This window comes from Somniosus microcephalus, chromosome 2 (genome assembly GCF_052327205.1).
Source record: "Somniosus microcephalus isolate GS21.2 chromosome 2, FLI_Smic_1.0, whole genome shotgun sequence".
Lineage (NCBI taxonomy): Eukaryota > Metazoa > Chordata > Chondrichthyes > Squaliformes > Somniosidae > Somniosus > Somniosus microcephalus.
Genome location: NC_140988.1, coordinates 35,679,735 through 35,700,153, shown reverse-complemented (window position 1 = coordinate 35,700,153; position 20,419 = coordinate 35,679,735). Strand labels below are relative to the sequence as shown.

General features: G+C 47.7%; 1 pseudogene; it reads left to right on the top strand.

Annotated features, from left to right (window-relative positions):
- LOC147122650 (uncharacterized) overlaps positions 1–20,419 on the top strand; it is a 48,341-nt pseudogene that overhangs the window by 12,471 nt on the left and 15,451 nt on the right.

The following is a 20,419-nucleotide window of genomic DNA, read 5'->3' as shown; positions in this document are numbered from 1 at the left end:
TAGTATGGGTGGATAGCTCATTTTTCAAGTTAATTTATTCATCACCTAAATGAAATCAAGTGATTATTTCTTGTAAAATGTTATGGTAATTATGGAGATTGAGTGAATACATTGAATTGAATTGAATTGAATTGAATAACAATGGAGAGGTCTCTGATGCGGCAATGTAAGAAGTGATCTGGAAAGGACAAGCATTACTGTTAACAGAAGACTTGCTCAGAAAAACATTTAAGGCCCATATTTCAAACATAGACAACTTATAGATAAATGTTTGAAATGGTCATTAAGAAAATTCTGGACCCCCCTCCCATGGCTCGGTTGTTGAGTGTTTTGCCCAGTGTAAAAACAAATTGTCTAGAACTTAATGGTCTGAGGTAAGGTATTCTTCCACTTTTGCATTGCTCCACCAGAGGCAACGGGGCAGTTGATTGCAGAAAACCAGGTGGAGAGACTGGTACTGCTGAATCCTCATCCATTTCATAGGCAGCTGAATTTTTCAGTGGAAGTGATGCCAATTCAAGTAAGCCTTCACCCAAATATGGTTGGGTATATTTAAATTAGATGCTGATAGGGTGGGTTCTGTTTCTGGTGTGCTATCCTCCCCATCAGATTCTTCTCTCTGTGCTCCACGCAGGTGATGCTTAACGCACAGGATGTAAAGGCAACAATCTACCCCAAAGCATCTCACTTGAGGTAGTGCAGGAATCAGCAGATGCGACCTTTATCCGTATCAGAACAAGCAAAACAGGGGGCTTTTGAGGCCACTGCACAGGCTTGCTCCCCCCGAATGGCTATCCTCTACTCTCTCCTCTTCTCTCCTACCTCCTCACCTCTTCTCGCCCCCTCATTTCTCCTCCTCTTTCCCTTCCTCTACTCATCCCTTTCCTTTCCACCTCCTCTCCCTCTTCTCTCCTCCTCTTCCCCTGCTCCCCTGTCCTCGCCTGTCTTCTCCTCCCTCCTCCTCTCCTGAAAAGTATCCATGGTCTTGCTTCCCTATGTACAAACCCACAAGACAGGGGCTAGTTTATTAAAAAATTAAAATATTGATTCGACCCAAAGGTTACAATTAAGAATTCAAACTATTGAAAACCATAAAAATGTTAACATTGAGCTTATCCCCAGGAGTTCATGCTGGCCAGTTGGATGTTGTATGTGTGTATCTTGTTTATAAAGACCAACAATTTTATAGGCTCTACCTGTAAATTATAAGCATATTATATAATATATGCCCTTACAGAAACAATATCCACAGTGGTATAAAAGTATGCTCCTGGTGAATTGCACTTTACTAACCTTAAAAATTAATTTACAAGACGTTATACTGTTAAAGGTCTTTTATTAAGGATCCCCTTAAGAAGACTCCATCATCTCTTGACCTAGCCTTTGACGCCCCACAAGTGATAAATGAGCTCCTCAAAATGTGCAATTATTAGCATCTCATTTCACCATAAAGTAACCCTGGTATCAACTGTATTCTTCAAGGCAAAAAGTAGGTATTTCTCAGCTGCTGACAACCCCAGGAGGAGAGTCTTTATGGTCCAGTACAGCCAAGCACATGTGATCTCCCCCAGATCTGCAATTGTGTTCCTAAATCTACCTTATTCTTTTGAAGATTGACTGATAACCAGTGATCCCAAAAGAAGTGTTCTGCACTAGTTATATAACTAACTGTCTCATTAGTATATACTATAAAGTCTTAGCTAAAATGTTGTCCTCTCAGTTAGAAAATGATTAACCTTTTCAACTCACCAGTGTTAGGCCGGTTTTGTTAAGTGCCGGTTAGCCATGCATGAAATCAGAGACAGAGGGATTTACACTATAATTTCTTTCAAAAACTAAATTTCTTATCCTCTGAGCAACTAAAGCAAAAATCCAGGATGAAAAAAACCCATAAGGGAACCATTTATTTAAATCTATCTGCAGATGAAGTCTATAATGTGTAAGGCAGCATGAAATAGAATAATGAAAACTTCTCCCTCAAAAATTAGAATCTATCAACAGTGGCCATAAATTTATATATAAGTCCTGTCACTATATATTTGATCACTGATGACACTTCATGGCTGTTAGAGATACACGGAGCACTGATCTGGGATTACAATTCAGTCCACGCAGCTGGAGATGTATATATAAGTCCCTAAGCAGAGTATCAAGTAACACCCATTTGTAATTTCTATAAGTGAAGACTTTGTTTAATTTCTGCATCTCAGAAAAGCTAAAATAGATGGCGACTATTAACATCACATTTATTTTGCCAATGTGGAGAGCAGAAGAACATTTTCTTATATATGTTTTGGAAGTGTTTCAAAGCATAAAAGCTTGACCGAGAGAATGAGGCCACAATTTTATTAATGGAGGCGGGTTGAGGGCGGGCCCGCTGCTTGGCAGCTTTCAGACCCGCTCCCAGATGCTGCTGCCCAGCAGTTACAATTTTACCTTGATTGGCCTAGTTTCGGTCGACGTGCGGATCCCTCCAGGCAATTGCTTGGAGCATGTCAATTTCTCGCATCTGATGACGCGTTGTTTGAGTAAAAATTTAAAGGGGCCATGGCTCCTTTGCAAAAGCTTTAGGTTTTTCTTCTTAAAGGTGCTGGCTGCTGCAGGAATGGCATCCCCAAAAACTAAGGCTGCACCCAGGATCAATGAAGGCTCCCTCCATACTCTTGTGGAGGGGGTTAGAGGATGTCAGGAGATCCTCTTCCCTGGAAGCGGAAGGAGAAGGCCTCCTCAGCAAACCAAGACAGCTTGGCTGCAGATTGCTGAAGAGGCGAGTTCGAGACTGTGTGCAGATGCACATGGGTTCAGTGTAGAAAAAGGTTTAATGATCTGCTGAGACCAACTAAAGTGTGGCCTCTGTGTTCTGGGAAATGGAAGTTCAAGAGTGAGGGTTCAGGGTGAATTCCATGTAGAATGTTGGTGGTGACACTGAGAGTAAACCACTGTTTATTGGACAGATGATGCCTGGGGTTTAAGACTGTCGGACTTATATTCATCTCCATGTGCCAGCCACCTGTGGTTGAAGTGTAAGCTTACGCGAATCTGGCATGGATGAGTACATCCCTTGCCTGACAGCTAGCAATGTGATCACCTGCTGCTGGATTGGCCACATCCGGCCCTGCAAGGCATCGCTCCCCATCCTCCTCCACATCCTCCTCCTCATTCTCCTCCTCGTCCTCATCCTCTTCCTCGACCTCGACCTCTTCCTCATCCTCTTCCTCCGAGGAGGCTGTGTGCTGAGCCACATGTTTATCCGGCAGCACTAAGCCGCGCTGCTGTGCGATATTGTGCAGGGCACAGTATGTGACGGAATAAGCCTTATTTCAGAAAGATACACTATAATAGGAACAGATTTCTGATATTTATTAATACATGATATACTGGGTTTACAAATCTAAAGCCTCGGAGACACAGGCTTCAAACAGAAATACAGGCTTCTGAGATAAATATCAGTTGTTAAACAAAGTTGTAAACATACAAGCTTTGAAATGGGAATTGGTCAAATATACTAAAACAATGACACTATATGGCAGTTTGGCGCTTCCAGAGGGTCTGGGGTTTGCAACCAACACAATGAAAAGACCCAGTTTAAGGTGTTATAAGCTAACATGTTGACCAGAAACACAAACATTAAAAGGGGCATTTGCCTTTGAAAAGATGACATCAAGTAAAAGAAACACCTGCTGGTCAAACAGTTTTTATGTTAAACTTGGAAGACAGGAAACACGATTAAATATGCAACCAATTGAGATAGCTAGAAATGCATGAAACACCCTGGTTAAAGTGTCTTTAATTTACACATAGTAAATATGATACCAACAAGAACACTTTGAAGATATGACTTCAATAGATACACCAAGCAATTACATTGTGTTTGTAAAGAACTTGGAGCAGTTAGGAGACTCAACGTCTGCTAAAAACCAGTAAAGCCAATATTAAGAATGGAATGGAAAATCTTCGATAAGAATGGCATCAAACAGAAACCATTGCTGTCATATTGTTTTTATGATAGTTTTTGAAACACCTAAAGGTAGAGGCATAATTATGCATGCAATAGTTGAATTGACAGTAAGATAGAAAGCATTCAACAGAGGTATCAATAAAGACAATTAGCTTACATCAGCAGAGAACTTCAAAGAATAAACCACTGCAAAAAGGGTATAAAAGATAAACCTTTTCCAAACAGAAAATCAGAAGTCGCTGAACAAGCCAAGCGTTTCTCAACTTTACAGGCACCATCTGTAAGTTTTTAACTTTGAGTCTCGGGTAATCAAGATATTTGATTTTGGTGGATATTCTGGATTTAGAAATAAGTAAGAAATGTAGAAATGTAACGAAGTAAAGATTTGAGAATAAGGATCTCTGAGAAATAAGAAATGTAAGCTATTTGTATTTTGAATTGTTAATGTTGCGACTGACTGAACAGCTGTTAAATGAATGTCGTCTCTTAAATAAAACTATATGGCCTAAAAATTCACTATAGCCCTGTTTGGGGTGCCAGCCTCGCCAGGGCGCTAAAAGTAGTGCCCCGGAATCAGTCGCGGCCACCCGCTGGAAATTCAGTTTGCGCGCCCCAGAGGGAAGTGCGGCACTACTGGAGGTGCCCCGCATCCCTCTTGGGGATATGCAGCTGAATATCGCTGCGCAACATGCCGCAGCGCCACACGCTGCAGCACGGCGCACTGCGGTACTGCAGGCCTTCCTCCCCTTCTTAAAGGGGAGGGGCCTTGTGCAGCACGATCGAGGATCGCGAGTGCCGGCAAAAGAGCCCAGCACCGAGTAGAAGTGCCGGGCTCTTGGAACGCAGTCGGCACTCCACGGGGGGGGCTCAGGAGGCTGGCGACGGCAGTGCGGAGAGGTGCTGGCAGGCAGCCAGCAAAAAAAATGGCCGCCCCGCACCTCTCCTTTAATTAGCGCCTCTACTGCCGCAGGTAGGCCCCCTTAACCAGTCGCAAATAGTGGCCGGCGTTAAAGCAGGGGGCGCATCTAAATATCATGATCGGGGCATTAGCGGGACGTTGCGCACACCGATGACGTCATCGGCAGCGGCGCAGCGCTAACGGCTAGCGCCGCCATTAGCATCCCGCTAAATTTAGCGGGAGGCATGGCCAGTGGCTTCCAACCCACTTAGTGCCCTCTTAAGGCGCTAACGGGTGGCGCAGCCCACTGAATTTCTAGGCCTATATTTTTAGAATTGTCTCAAAGAGTATTTCTGTACAAACTCATGAACCCAATTTCTGTACACATTTTAAAAGGAGTTGCAGAATTCTGGGGTGTATTCCGGATCCTCATAATATCTGGAAGGTTACAGTCTAATTAAACTTATTAAAAGTGCTTTCTGGAGGACGGTAACATCTTCAGTCGCTCCTTTCCTTTAGGGAGAGATAGCCTGAACCTTTAGACCCATTTAAGCATCTTATAGAATTCAGCTAGCTCTAATTTAAGTTGAAGGCGAACGTCTGGGGAATACGCCTGATCTGGGGTAGCCTGGGAAGGTCTAGGACTTACAATTATCCCTTCAAGCAGACCACGATGATTCTGGACACCCTGGCTGGTGCATACTGCAGGGCTCCACCAGATCTGTCTAGGCATCAGAAGCGCATTTTGAGCAAGCCGATGGTTTGCTTGATGATGCTTCTGGTGGATATGTGACTCACATTGTACCACTCCTCAGCATCATTTGATGGCCTCCTCATTGGTGTCATAAGCCACTTTTTTAGTGGATAACCCTTGTTGCCAAGAAGCTATCCGGAAAGTTGGTTTGGTGGATGGAAGAGCTGAGGCACAGTAGACTGGTGCAGGATGAAGGAATCATGACAACTGCCAGGGTACTTTGCGCAAACATGCATGTTGATCTTCCTGTGGTTACACACCAACTGGATGCTCAGGGAGTGGAATCCCTTTTGGTTGACAAATACAGCTGGGTTTTGATAGGGGGCCCTAATGGCTACATGTGTGCAGTCTATGATGCCCTGCACCATTGACGAGCCTGCCATATTGGCAAAGCCAACCGCACGCGCGGTAACACTTGGGCCATCCGTGGAGAAGTGGATATAATTGTGCACCTTTGCAAAGAGGGCATCGGTGACCTGTGTGATGCAGGTGTGTGCGGCCGACTGGGAAATGCAGCTGATGTCTGCAGCTGATCCCTGGAAGGAGCCCAAAGCAAAGAAGTTGAGTGCGGTGGTGACTTTGACAGCAACTGGTAAGGAGTGTCCACATGCTCCTCTGGGCTCCAGGTGTTGGTGCAGCATTACGCAGATGTCAGCGACTACGTCTCTCAAATGTCTCAGCCTCCTTTGGCACTACTGCTCAGTCATGCTGAGGAAGCTGATCCTCTGCCTGTAAACCCTGTGTTGGTGGTATCTCCTGTGGCGAGGTGTAGCCTTGCACTGATGCCCTCTGCCCTGTGCAGCATCAGGTGGGTGAGGAGGAGGATGGTGCTCCTGGTGCTGGTGCTGCTGTTGTGGCTGGTTGTGGTGCTGGCACAGCTGCTCTTCCTCCAAATCTGATGACCAGGATGAGAGGATATAAATGGTTCCCATCCCATTGATATAGATTTCAGTTGCAGCAAGAAGCTTGCAAGCGCACAGTCGAATTGGCCTGAAATTATTCCAATCAGGTCACACTGCAGATGGCTGTCAGCTTGAACAGTCACAAGGTCAGTAGATTTGCAAAGTCTTATCCCAAACCTCCAACAACAAAGTTGTGGCATTTGAATGTCAGCCATGTTATAGGAGCGCTTTTAAAGTGCTGCACCAATGACTCCAAATCATGTCCTCCTGCAACTCGTCTCCTTGAACCTGGCCTGTTTCTGACAAGATGGGAAACAGGAGCCAGAAGCATGAAAATTGGAAACCATTGTAAAAATAGGATTAGCAATACAGTTAACAGGCTGTTAACTGCCTTAACTATCTGTCCCACTGGTTCCAGATGGGTCAGTTTGGGAGCGGCTGACCCGACACTCACAAAAATTGGGTGGGGGCGGGATGGAGGTGGGTTGGGTGTCTGAAGCCATTTTTCCCGATTTTTGCTGCCGACCCACCACCTCAGGGCTATTAAAATCGAGCCCTCATGAGAGTTCTTGCAGGGTCATTGTAGATTTGGGTCACAGTGCGCCCTGTGCTATGCGTCTGATGGGATCCGATTTTTTATGAATACTAGTAAACCACCCATGGCATTACCCGTAGAAAGTTGATGAATATAAATCAATGATTAAATGGCCATTATTCACCTCTACATGATTTTCCTTTCCATTGAAGCCAATGAAAATTGGGCAGAGTATAAAATGGGCAGAAGATCCACCTCCACTCGTTTTCCACCACCGTGTAAAGTTAAAATCATCCCTTCAATTTTTTATATACAAGATTGGGAAACAGACTTCAGAAACTCACTCCACAGAGCCACCTAATGGGTCAGAGTCAGCAATTACATTGTGACAGTTGGCATAGCAATCTACAAGGCACAAGGCAGGAGTATGATGGGATACTCTCCACTTGCCTGGATGGGTGCAGCTCAAATAACACTCAAGAAGCTCGACACCATCCACGACAAAGCAGCCCGCTTGATTGGCACCCCATCCACCACGTTAAACATTCACTCCCTCCACCACCAGTGCACCGTGGCTGCAGTGTGTACCATCTACAAGATGCACTGCAGCAACTCACCAAGGCTTCTTCCGCAGCACCTCCCAAACCCGCAACCTCTTCCACCTAGAAGGACAAGGGCAGCAGGTGCATAGGAACACCACCGCCTCCAAGTTGTCCTCCAAGTCACACACCATCCTGACTTAGAAGTATATCGCTGTTCCTTCATTGTTGCTGGGTCAAAATCCTGGAACTCTCTCCCTAACAGCACTGTGGGAGTACCTTCACCACACGGACTGCAGCGGTTCAAGAAGGCGGCTCACCACCATCTTCTCAAGGGCAATTAGAGATGGGCAATAAATGCTGGCCTTGCCAGCGATGCCCACATCCCATAAAACAAATTTTTAAAAATTGAATGAGAAATGTTGATATTGTAGGAGTTCTCAACTCCTAACGAAAGTACTGAGATTGAAACTAGCAGTTAACCAAACGTGGTTTAATGCACTGGTAAAAGTTACAAACAAAAACGCAGGAGAAACTCTAAACAGGTCTGTACAATACTTGGTTCCATGAGGACTGAAAGGACACGCCTCTCCCCTCTGACGTCATGACGTCATCACGATTCCCGCCGTTGGGTACGTCACGTGACCTGCATGATGACGTCATTGCGCTGGATCAACATTTTACCGAACCCGCGCTATTTATACAGAGCAAACATTTAAAGGTAACAAACACCTGTTAAAGGCAATTATATACATTACTGCAAGAGTCTCTTGGTGGCTTTGCCACATACGCCCCCCAGAATTGTCTTTAATAAGAAAAGTCAATCGCTGAGGAGGTCGGACGAGCCTGTTGGAACGACTCCTAAATTCCCGGAGAGGAAAACGCTGAGCAGACGGTGAGCTGGTGGGTGTAGTGGCTCGGTCAGGGGCGGCAACAGCCGGTGGTTGGCCCCGGCGTGGCGGTTGAGCAGGCTCGATTGGCTGTTCTAGGTCCAGCTGCGCGGGCTTGAGGCGATTGACGGAGATGTGGACCGGCCGCCCCCCGAGGTCGACCAAAAAACTCTTAGCCCCCATCTGTAAAACCCGGAAGGGACCCGTATACGGACGCCTGAGCGGGCTGCGGTGGGCGTCGTGACGAACAAACACGAACTTGGCCTTCATCAACTCCACTGGAATGTGGGAGGCAGGAAAACCATGCTGCGATGTCGGAACCGGCCTGAAGCACTGGGCCACTTCCCAGTGGGCTTCCCGCTGACTGGCCGCAGACCGCGGCTGTGTAGGGGATGGCAGGAATTCGTCTGGAACCCGGAGTAGCTGGCCGTAAACCATCTCCATGGCAGAAGACTACAGGTCCTCCTTCGGCGCCGTGCACAACCCCAGCATAACCCAAGGTAGTTAATCGACCCATGTCGCGTCCAGGAGGCTAGCTCTGAGCGACGCCTTCAATGAACAGTGAAAACGCTCACACAACCCATTCGCCTGCAGGTGGTAGGCCGTGGTGCAATGGAGTGTGGTGCCTAAGGCCGAGGCCACCGCATTCCAAAGCTCAGATGAGAATTGCGGACCGCTGTCAGATGAAATATCTGTCGGAACTCCAAAGCGTGCTACCCATGACAAGATAAAGGCTCGAGCGACATCCGCAGAGGTGGTAGACATCAGGGGAACCGTCTTGGGCCATCTCGTGGTGCGATCGACCATCGTCAGAAGGTGCGTGAAACCCTGCGACGGCGGGAGTGGCCCCACAAGGTCGACGTGGACGTGGTCGAACCGGCATTCCGGCACCTCAAAGGTGGCCAAGGGGGCCCTGACGTGTCGTTGGACTTTGGCTCATTGACAAACCACACATGTGTTCGCCCAGTCACGGACGTCCTTGCGCATCCCTCTCCATACAAATTTAGATGCCATCAACTTCTGCGACGCCCTCACACCAGGATGCGAAAGCCCGTGTATGACGTTGAAAACCGTCCGGCGCCAGGCAGATGAAACAATCAGACGGGGGTCCCCCAAGGAGACGTCGCAGAGTAAAGCGGTGCCAGCCGAATGGAATGGCACATCCCTCGGCTGAGGCTGGCAGAGTCAGAACGAACGGCTTGAGTCTCCGGGTCGGCAGCTTGGTCGGCCGCCATGCACGCATAATCAATTCCCAATTGAACGGCCTGGATGGTGGCGCGGGACAGGCAATCCGCTACCACGTTGTCCTTCCCGGCCACGTGCTGGATGTCAGTGGTAAATTCGGAAATATATGTAAGCTGTCGTTGCTGATGAGCCGACCACGGTTCGGCAGTCTTGGCCATCGCGAATGTGAGCGGTTTGTGGTCGACAAACGCAGTAAAGTGGCGGCCCTCGAGCAGAAAACGAAAATGGCGAATGGCCAAAAACAACGCCAACAGCTCCCTGTCAAATGTACTGTACTGGCGTTCGTGCCGTCGCAGCTGTTGGCTAAAAAACGCCAGTGGTTGCCACGTGCCGTCGACCCATTGCTCTTGGACGGCTCCAACGGTGTAGTCCGACGCGTCAGTTGTGAGGGCAATGGTGGCTCCTGGCAGGGGGTGTGCCAACATCATCGCGTTTGCGAGGGTGGTCTTCGTGTCTCCGAAGGCGCGGTCCATCTCTAGCATCCAAACCACGGGCTCCTTACCCGGCTTCCCTCTGAGGGCCTCGTAGAGCGGCTGCATTAGTTGCGCAGCCCTGGGAACAAAACAATGGTAAAAATTTACCATACCCAGGAACTCCTGGAGCGCCTTCACGGACTGCGGCCACGGGAAAGCCGCGATCACCTCCACCTTGGCCCGAAGCAGCATGGCCCCCTCTGAAGTGATGCGGTGGCCTAGGAAGTCGAGCTGCTGCAGGCCGAACTGGCATTTGGCCGGGTTGACAATGAGGCCGTGCTGTTGAAGGCGACGAAAGAGGATGCGCAGGTGCTGGAGATGTTCCTCCTTTGTGGTGCTGGCGATCAGTATGTCATCCAGATAGACGAACAAAAATTTGAGATCCCGCAGCAATGAATCCATCAAGCGCTGGAACGCCTGCGCCGCGTTTTTAAGTCCAAACGGCATGCGGAGGAACTCAAACAGGCCAAAAGGAGTGATGACCGCTGTCTTTTGGACGTCCTGGGGATGCACCGGTACCTGATGGTACCCACGGACGAGGTCGACCTTGGAGAAAACCGAAGTCCCCGCCTGATGTGCGGAGAAATCTTGTATGTACGGTATGGGATACCAGTCGGGAGTCATGACATTGTTGAGGCGACGGTAGTCACCGCAGGGCCGCCATCCACCCCCGGGCTTGGGGACGATGTGGAGAGGTGAAGACCAGGGACTATTCGACCGGCGAATAATCCCCAACCTCTCCATCGCGGCGAACTTTGCCTTAGCAGCCGCGAGCTTACAGGGCTCGAGCCACCGTGCCCTGGCATAGACGGGAGAGCCGGTCGTCATTACATGGTGCTCCACCCTATGTTTGGCGGTCAAAGCCGAAAAGGTGGGCTTGGTCAGCTCGGGAAAGTCCCCGAGGAGGCGGGAGAAGTCGTCGGGAGGTGGCCGAGCGCAGGAGACAGAGTGCGGCGCGACTGTGCCGCGTACACATGGAATACAGTCGAACGTGGCGGCGTGAATGAGCTGACGATTTTTAAAATCAACCAGCAGGCCGTTGCGCATAAAAAGTCGGTGCTTAGGAGTGCCTGTGAGATGCTGGCGGTGACGAAATCCCATATAAAACGTTGACCACCGAAGCAGACCTGGACCCGGCAGGTCACGAAAGGACGAATCGTGCCCCCGTTGGCAGCTTGGAGAGGAGAACCCTGCCTGCTGGACTGAAGGTCGAGGACCGACGCGGGAAGGATGCTGCATTGCGCCCCTGTGTCGCACAAAAAACGACGGCCCGAGATCGAGTCGGATAAATAAAGTAATTTCCCGGAATCGCCGACCGCCATCGTGGTTGCGGGGTGCGCCCTGGATCCGGTGCTCTAGACGCGCAGGGGTCTGTTCGTTGCTTTGGGCGCGAAACTGCAAGGCGGACGGCAGCATCTGGCCTTCACGCCAAACCGAGCGTGGTAATAGCAGAAACCGGTTGGAGGAGGCGTCGAGGCAGTGCCCTTTGGGGCGGGGCATCCCGCGAAGACGCAGTATGCTGTCGGACCGCGTATATTTTATCCGCCTCTTCGGTGAGTGCTATACAATCCCCGGCGTCCGATCTGGCGAGGGTCGCCTGCACCTGTTTGGGCAGTTAAGTGAGGAACAGTTCGCGGATCAGGAAACATTGCGGCTCTGACCCCAGGAGAGTGAGCATCTGGCTCATCAGCTCCGAAGATTTGGAGTCACCCAACCCGGGCAGCGTGAGTAGGCGGCGTGCGCGCTCTGCCTTCATAAGGCCGAATACCTGCATGAGCCGAGCCTCAATGGCGACGTACTTGTCGGTAGCCGAGGGGTTTTCCAGTAGGCTGATGATCCTCGAAGCCGTCGAGCTGTCGAGTGCGGAGACCACGTAAAGATAACGGGTCTGATCCTGCACGACGTTGCGGAGCTCGAACTGCACCTTCGCTTGCATGAACCAGGAGGCCGCCTGTTGTTCCCAAAATTGGGGGAGCTTCAGAGCCACTGCGTTGGCTTCCATCATGGCCTGCGTTCCGTTTCTGCCGTGAAAAACGTCCGCGAGGATTCGGGGTCACTAATGTAGGAGTTCTCAACTCCTAACGAAAGTACTGAGATTGAAACTAGCAGTTAACCAAACGTGGTTTAATGCACTGGTAAAAGTTACAAACAAAAACATAGGAGAAACTCTAAACAGGTCTGTACAATACTTGGTTCCACGAGGACTGAAAGGACACGCCTCGCCCCTCTGACGTCATGACGTCATCACGTTTCCCGCCGTTGGGTACGTCACGTGACCCGCATGATGACGTCATTGCGCTGGATCGACATTTTACCGAACCCGCGCTATTTATACAGAGCAAACATTTAAAGGTAACAAACCCCTGTTAAAGGCAATTATATACATTACTGCAAGAGTCTCTTGGTGGCTTTGCCACAATATAACAATTTACAATGGTAAATATTGTCCAAAAATCATGACAACATGAAGTAACATTTGTAGACAGGAAGTGTATATCCTTTGAAAGATTTTGAAGGATATATAGATGGCTCTAATTACAAGGTGAGATTGATTATCTTTGTTGCTGTTGGCGGCCATAAAAACAGGGGAGAAAATTGGAGAAACCAAATGAGCAAACATGGCATTTGGGATTTATATAGTATTGATAACAAGCAGGATAGAAACCGATTCTCAGGAATTGGAAAGTCTGAATATTATGAGATTAAAAGATTCAGAATCTCATCGTAAAATCCTTTGTTAACTAAATGTAGATTTCTGCTTCGAGCATGGAGCCTGGTGAGATGCATGAGTCAGCACATAAGACCAATTGTAATTTTTATATCCTGTTTAGTGGCAAAGAATTCTTGCAAAGGGGTTACAGCAGAAATATAGAGATTGCTAAGGCCTGTATGCCAACTAATACCATTTTAATTAAAGGTCTTGGCAAAGACTTTTTAGAGCAGAACCAAGATAATTTGTGGAGTCTGCACTAGTGGTGCCACTTATTAATAAAACTGAAAAAAACTCAGATCAAGATAATGGAGGGCGCTCCAGCCCAATCAAGCTCCATGTAATAATTTAATGAATTCTGAAGGATTGTTGTGGAGAATGAGATGTTGAGCATTGTCGCTTACATATTCAAAACATACCTAAAAAAATGTAGTCTCTTAAGTTTATCATCTGTTACAAGGAATGCCAATGAAAATATGTTGATAGAGATAATGCATGAACACTTGGAAAGGCATAACGGGCCAGGAATTCCTGTCCCAACGCGTGAGTACGGCCGGGGTACTCACGCATCTGGCCGGAGGAAATGCCAGTTTTCAGCATGCACAGCGCATGCGGGGAAAACCGGCATTTCCTGCCCTCTGAACGAAGGGTTTCAGAGGCAGAACGCGCACGACTGCACAGGCAGCGCGTACGCAGTAAAATTCCTTTTTTTTCCTCAAAGTTGCGCGAGTGTAAAGGCCTCCGGTCTTTACGCGTGGAAAAACAAGACGTAAGTATTTAGTTTTTCAGGTAAGTGGGCTTTTAGTACAATGTAGAAATTTTTTTTCCACAGGTTTGTTATTTTTAAAGAATTTACAGGATGCTAAATTTAGTTTTAGACCCTATTTTTAAAAAAATTATTTTTTTCAAAAAATTGATTAATTGTTTGAAACATTTTTAAAAACTTATTTATAGTTATTATAATCAGTGGGATGTTTTTTAAAATTTTATTTAAAGTTAAAGTAGTGTTTTGGCAGCCCATACTTTTCATGAGTTTGACAGCTCTTACTGTCAAACTCATGAATGAGTTTCCCCTCCCCTGATTGGCTGCACAGTGCTCACCTGATCCCAGCCGGCACATCGCACTAACTACGCCGCTGGATCAGGTTAGCACAGCGCGCCGACATCTGAACCGGGCCAGTGAAAGGAAATGCAAGCAGGCCCGGGCTTCAGATGTCGGCGCGCAGGGTGAGTGCAGATCGGGGGCTTGCACGCGCGGCAAGCCCCCGATCTAATTTCAGGGCCAACATGTTAAAGCACTAATACAAAAGCAAAATACTGCAGATGCTGGAAACTGAAATAATAACAGAAAATGCTGGAAATACTCAGCAGGTCAGGCAGCATCTGTGGAGAGAACCAAAGTTTAACGCTTCAGGTCGATGACCCTTCGTCAGAACTGGAAAAAGCTGGAGATGGAACAGGGTTTTAAGCAAGTGCAGGGGCAGGGAAAGGCGGGAGGGGAGGAAAGAACAAAAGGGAAGGTCTGTAATAGGATGGAAGGCAGGAGAGATTAAGAGACATTTAAAGAGATTAAGAGATGGTGCAGGGCAAAAAGAGATGGTAATGGGACAAGTTAAGAAACAAAAGATGGCTCTCGATGAAGTGTAAATGGCAATGGCTGAATGAAAGACAGCTGCCATGTGGGAGAGAGAAAAAAATATATAAATGGAACAAAAAGGATAGGGGCAGAGGTTAAGGTCTGAAATTGTTGAACTCTACGTTGAGTCCAGAAGGCTGTAAAGTGCTCAATTGAAAGATGAGGTTCTGTTCCTCGAGCTTACGTTGAGCTTCATCGGAACAATGCAAGAGGCCGAGGACGGTGAGGTCTGAGTGGGAGTAGAGCGGAGAATTAAAGTGACAGGCGACCGGAAGTTTGGGGTCACCGTTACGGACTGAACGGAGGTGTTCCGCAAAATGGTCACACAAACTGCATTTTTGTTTCCCCAATGTAGAGGAGACCGCATTGTGAGCAGCGAATAAATAAATTGCAAGAAGTACAAGAAAACCGCAGTTTCACCTGGAAGGAATGTTTGGGGCCCTGGACAGTGGGAAGGGTGGAGGTAAAAGGACATGTGTTGCATCTCCTGCGCTTGCACGGGAAGGTGACGGGCGAAGGGGAAGGGGTGTTGGAGGTGATGGAGGAGTGGACCAGAGTGGCACGGAGGGAGCGGTCCCTTCGGAAAGCTGAAAGGGGAGGTGAGGGGAAGATGTGTTTGGTGGTGGGATCACGCTGGAGGTGGTGGAAATGGCAGAGGATGATCCGTTGAATGTGAAGGCTGATGGGGTGAAAGGTGAGGACAATTTTTTAATGAATATTTTGCATCTGTGTTCACTATGGAGAAGGGTGATGTAGGCATAGAAATCAGGCAGGGGATTGTGATATACTTGAACAAATTAATATTGAGAGGGAGGAGGTACTAGCAGTTTTAATGGGCTTAAAAGTGGATAAATCCCCAGGCCTTGATGGGATGTATCCCAGGCTGCTGTGTGAAGCAAGGGAGGAGATTGCAGGGGTTCTGACACAAATTTTCAGAACCTCTCTGGCCACAGGGGAAGTGCTAGAGGACTGGAGAACAGCTAACGTAGTACCATTGTTCAAGAAGGGTGGTAGGGATAAACCAGGGAATTACAGGCCAGTGAGCCTAACGTCAGTGGTAGGAAAATTATTGGAAACAATTCTGAGGGACCTAATTAGTCTCCATATTTTGGTTCTGTCTTCACAAAGGAGGACACAAATAACCTCCCAGAGATGTCGGGGAACATAGGGTCTGATGAAAGGGAGGAACTGAATGAAATCAGTATTTGTAAGGAAATGGTGTTAGGGAAATTGATGGGATTGAAGGCCGGTAAATCCCCAGGGCCTGATAATCTACATCCTAGGATAGTAAGGAAGTGGCCTTAGAAATAGTAGATGCATTGCTGATCATCTTCCAACATTTGATGGAATCTGGAACAGTGCCCATGGATTGGAGGGTAGCTAATGTTACACCACTATTCAAAAAAGGTGGTAGAGAGAAAACGGTGAATTACAGACTGGTAAGCCTGACATCGGTAGTGGGGAAAATGCTAGAGTCCATTATAAAAGATGTAATAGCAGAGCACTTGGAAAACAGTGACAGGATTGGACAAAGTCAACATGGATTTACAAAAGGTAAATCGTGCTTGACTAATCTACTGGAATTTTTTGAGGATGTAACTGGTAAAATAGATAAGGGAGAACCAGTGGATGTGGTGTATTTGGACTTTTAGAAGGCTTTTGATAAGGTCCCGCATAAGAGATTAGTGTGTAAAGTTAAGGCACATGGGATTGGGGGCAAGGTATTGACTTGGATAGAGAACTGGTTGGCAGACAGAAAGCAAAGAGTTGGAATAAACGGGTCTTTTTCCGAGTGGCAGGCAGTGACTAGTGGGGTACTGCAGGGATCAGTCCTTGGGCCCCAGCTATTCACAATACTGTATATATTAATGATCTAGATAAGGGAACTAGATGTAATATCTCCAAATTTGCAGATGACACAAAGCTGGGTGGGCGTGTGTGCTGTGAGGAGGATGCCGAGAAACTCCAGGATGATTTGGACAGGTTGGGTGATTGGGCAAAAGCATGGCAGATGCAATATAACGTGGATAAATGTGAGGTTATCCACTTTGGTGGCAAAAACAGGAAATCAGATTATTACCTGAATGGCAATAGATTGGGAGAAGGGGAAGTGCAACGAGACCTGGGTGTCCTTGTGCACTAGTTGCTGAAGGTAAGCATGCAGGTGCAGCAGGCGGTTAAGAAGGCAAATAGTATGTTGGCCTTTGTAGCGAGAGGGTTTGAGTACAGGAACAAAGATGTCTTGCTGCAGTTGTACAGGGCCTTGGTGAGACCACATCTTGAGTATTGTGTGCAGTTTTGGTCACCTTATCTGAGGAAGGATGTTCTTGCCATGGAAGGAGTTCAGCGAAGATTCACCAGGCTGATACCTGGGATCGCAGGAATGACGTATGAGGAGAGATTGGGACGATTGGGCTTGTACTCACTGGAGTTTAGAAGAATGAGAGGGGATCTCATTGAAACTTATAACATTCTGACAGGACTGGACAGACTAGATGCAGGAAGGATGTTCCTGATGGTTGGGGAGTCCAGAGCCAGGGGTCACAGTCTAAGGATAAGGGGTAGGCCATTTAGGACAGAAATGAGGAAGAATTTCTTCACCCAGAGAGTGGTGAACCTGTGGAATTCTCTACCACAGAACGCAGTAGAGGCCAATTCATTAAATATATTCAAGAAGGAGTTGGATATATTTCATAAGGCTAAAGGGATCAAGGGGTATGGGGAGAAAGCAGGGACCGGGTACTGAAATTGAATGATCAGCCATGATTGCATTGAATGGCGGAGCTGGCTCGAGGGGCCGAATGACCTACTCCTGCTCCTATCTTCTATGTTTCTATGTTTCTCCACTTGAAGAGGCAGGAATTAATCAGGGATAGTCAGCATGGCTTTGTCAGGGGGAGATCATGTCTGACCAATTTGATCGATTTTCTGAGGGAGTAACTAGGTGTGTGGATGAGGGTAATGCAGTTGATGAAGTCTACATGGACTTCAGTAAGGCATTTGACAAAGTCTCACATGGGAGACTGGTCAAGAAGGTAAGAGCCCATGGGATCCAGGGCAATTTGGCACATTGGATCCAAAATTGGCTTAGTGGCAGGAGGCAGAGGGTGATGGTCGAAGGTTGTTTTTGTGACTGGAAGCCTGTGTCCAGTGGTGTACCGCAGGGATCAGTGCTGGGTCCTTTGCTGTTTGTAGTGTACATCAATGATTTAGATATGAATGTAGGAGGTATGATCAGTAAGTTCGCAGATGACACGAAAATTGGTGGAGTGGTAAATAGTGAGGAGGGAAGCCTCAGGCTACAAGATGATATAGACGGGATGGTTAGATGGGCAGAACAGTGGCAAATGGAACTTAACCCTGAAAAGTGTGAGGTGATGCATTTTGGGAGGACGAACAAGTCAAGGGAATGCACAATGAATGGTAGGATCCTAGGAAGGACAGAGGATCAGAGGGACCTTGGTGTGCATGTACATAGATCCCTGAAGGCAGCAGGACAGGTAGATAAGGTGGTTAAAAAGGCATATGCATACTTGCCTTCATTAGCCGAGAATATAAGAACAGGGAAGTTATGATGGAGCTGTACAAAACGCTAGTTAGGCCACAGCTGGAATACTGTGTGCAGTTCTGGTCACCACACTATAGGATGGATGTGATTGCATTGCAGATGGTGCAGAGGAGATTCACCAGGATGTTACCTGGGCTGGAGCACTTCAGCTATGAAGAGAGACTGGACAGGCTGGGGTTATTTTCCTTAGAGCAGAGAAGGCTGAGGGGGGACTTGATTGAGGTGTGCAAAATTATGAGGGGCATAGATAGGGTAGATAGAAAGGTACATTTCCCCTTAATAGAGGGGTCAATAACCAGTGGATATAGTTTCAAGGTAAGGAGCAGGAGGTTTAGAGGGGATTTGAGGAAAAACTTTTTCACCCAGAGGGTGGTTGGAATCTGGAACTCACTGCCTGAAAGGATATTAGAGGCAGGAACCCTCACAACATTCAAGAAGCATTTAGATGAGTACTTGAAATGCCATAGCATACAAAACTACGGACCAAGTGCTGGAAAATAGGATTAGCATAGACAGGGCTTGATGGCCGGCGCAGACACGATGGGCTGAAGGGCCTCTTTCTGTGCTGTATAACTCTATGACTCTATGACTAAGGGGAACCCTGCCGTGGTTCCGAGAGGGAGGAGAAGGGGTGAGAGCAGAAGTGCGGGAAATAGAACGGACACAGTCAAGGGCCGTGTCAACCACGGTAGAGGGGAATCCTTGATTGATGGAAAAGGAAGACATGTCAGAAGCACTAGTTTGGAAGGTGGCATCATCAGAGCAGATGCGGCGGAGACGGAGAAACTGGGAGAATGGAATAGAGTCCTTACAGGAAGCGGGGTGGGAGGAAGTGTAGTCCAGGTAGCTGTCGGAGTCAGTGGGCTTGTAGTGAATGTTTGTCAATTGCCTATCCCCAGAGATGGAGACAGAGAAGTCGAGGAAGGGAAGGGAAGAGTCAGAGATGGACCATGTGAAGGTGAGGAAAGGGTGGAAATTGGAAGCAAATGAATGAAATTTTCTAGTTCAGGTCGAGAGCAGGAAACAGCACTGATACAATCATCAATGTACCGGAAAAAGAGGTGAGGGAGGGGACCTGATTAGGACTGGAAATAGAATCTTCCACATATCTGGGACCTATGCAGGTTCCCATAGCAACACCTTTAATTTGGAGGAAGTGAGTGGAGTCAAAGGAGAAGTTGTTCAATGTGAGAACAAGTTCAGCCAGGCAGAGGAGGGTGGTGGTGGATGGGGACTGGTTGTGCCTCTGTTCAAGGAAGAAGTGGAGCGCACTCAGGCCATCCTGGTGGGGGATGGAGTTGTAGAGTGATTGTACGTCCATAGTGAAAAGGAGATGGTTGGGGCCAGGAAACTGGAAACTGTTAAAGTGGCGGAGGACGTCGGAAGAGTCGCAGATGTTGGTGGGAAGAGACTAGACAAGGGGAGATAAAATAGAGTTGAGATAGGAAGAGATAAATTCCGTGTGGCAAGAACAGGCTGAAACAATGGGTCTACCAGGGCAGTCCTGTTTGTGGATCTTGGGAAGGTGGAAGAAGCGGGCTGTGCGGGGTTGGGGAACTGTGAGGTTGGCGGCCGTGGGGGGAAGATCTCCAGAGGAGATGAGGTCAGTGATGGTCTTGGAAACGGTGGCTTGATGTCCCGTAGTGGGGTGATGGTCCAGGCGGAGGTAGGAGGAGGTGTCAGGGAGTTGGCGTTCAGCCTCCGCTAGGTAGAGGTCGGTTCGTCAAACAACAACAGCACCACCCTTGTCAGCAGGTTTAATGACAATGTTGGGATTGGATCTGAGAGAATGGAGTGCTGCAATTTCAGAGGGAGGTAGGTTGGACTGAGTGAGGGGAGCAGAGAAATTTACTGTGTTTAATTCACTACCACTTCTCTTCTACGAATGCCCACCTTGAAGAAGTTCTGCTCTTCTCTCTGACGGGATTTCCGTTTGTCTCTTTTACCTTTTCAAATTCATTGCTTTCTGTCTCCCTTCTCATGTTTGATCAGGTATCTACCAAAACTCGCTTTCGCAGCCACATATCTTTCCTCAGCAACTGTCGCCGGCTCTGACTTACTGCACGTGGATTCCAACTGAAATCCCACCCCTCGTGTTTTGGATCCACCCAGGGCTACAGATATCTCCAAGATATTCAGCGTTCCTCGAATCACTGCTCTTGCCTTATCCTGAGATCCATGCTGAATGCCATGCGCCGCCAATGAACACTCTTAACCTCTCTCTTCAGCAGCACCAACATACTCTATCTCAAAGCTGTTCTGGTCCGCAGTTACATTTCATTCTTCGCCTCAGACGGCGCTTTAACAAAAA